We start from the raw sequence: 1,180 nt of genomic DNA, 5'->3' as shown, positions 1-1,180 counted from the left end.
CATAGGCAAAATACCCTGATATTGACCTGTTTCAAATATCAGAGACAATATCCTGATCTGACCTGTTTTCATATGCAGAGGCAATATCCTGATCTGACCTGTTTCAATACGCAGAGCAACTAATCCTTGGATCTGACCTGTTGTCCATATATATCGCACGAGGCATTATCTCTTGATCTGACATTTTAAATTAAAACGAAGAGTGGATATCTATCCTGATCGGCACTGTCTGTAAGGTAAATGCATGAGTTGCTCGATGGTCCACTATCTGATCTGACCTTGTATTTCATATGCGATGACAATTCGTGTATTCACTGAACCTGTTTTCAATAGCAGAGGCAAATATCCCTGATCTGACCTGTTTCAATACACAGAGACAATATCCCTGATCTGACCTGTTTCAATACACAGAAGCAATATCCCTGATCTTCCCTGTGCACATAGCGATCTCTTGCTTTTAGTTAGGTTATACATAATATATCTCTCACACACGAATTCACCCTTAAACAAACAAAAGGTTCTCAATTTGGGTTTATGATTAATCTCCTCCACCCATTTTGCATCAACAGTTGTTTTAAATCATATGTATGTCTCCCTTCATTTTGGTTTTCGTACAGATGTTCACAGTCAGGCTGTTGAAAAAGGTCAGACATTTTAGTTGCCCAGGCTCCCCTTATGGATAGATCCCATTGAAAAACTGTACTAGCTATTCTGGCAGTTGGCATATCCAACAGTCTGAGTGTGAAGAAGGTGGATTGTATGGTATTTATCACACATGTGATTCATTGTACTGCACAAACAAACAACAAGTCCAAGAAACTGGACATTATAGTATCTGTGGCTGAAAGGTTTTGGGGTTTCCAGGAATCAACTATCAAAACATTGCAAAGAATACTGTCTGAAGATGCTCTTCATTCTCAGGCCCCAGAGCCTGTAGGGATGGGCGTTGGCAGTTGAATCTGAATAATGAGTACATTGAGTTTGGTTTTTGTTTATTGTGTTAAATGTTTGGGCTGATATACAGCCAAAACAGTAAATGGCGGCATGGACATATAGAATTAGTTTGCGGACCACAATAATATCAAAGAAGACCCTGTACACTAGGTGGCGGCAAAACACCAATAGCTGTAGTCTGACATAAAACTTTAAGGAAGAAGAAGGAAAGGGGGGGGAGCTAGAC

Source organism: Salvelinus sp. IW2-2015, unplaced genomic scaffold, assembly GCF_002910315.2.
Source record: "Salvelinus sp. IW2-2015 unplaced genomic scaffold, ASM291031v2 Un_scaffold1517, whole genome shotgun sequence".
Lineage (NCBI taxonomy): Eukaryota > Metazoa > Chordata > Actinopteri > Salmoniformes > Salmonidae > Salvelinus > Salvelinus sp. IW2-2015.
The sequence above is the reverse complement of the archived record's forward strand: the minus strand, read 5'-3'. Positions refer to the sequence as shown.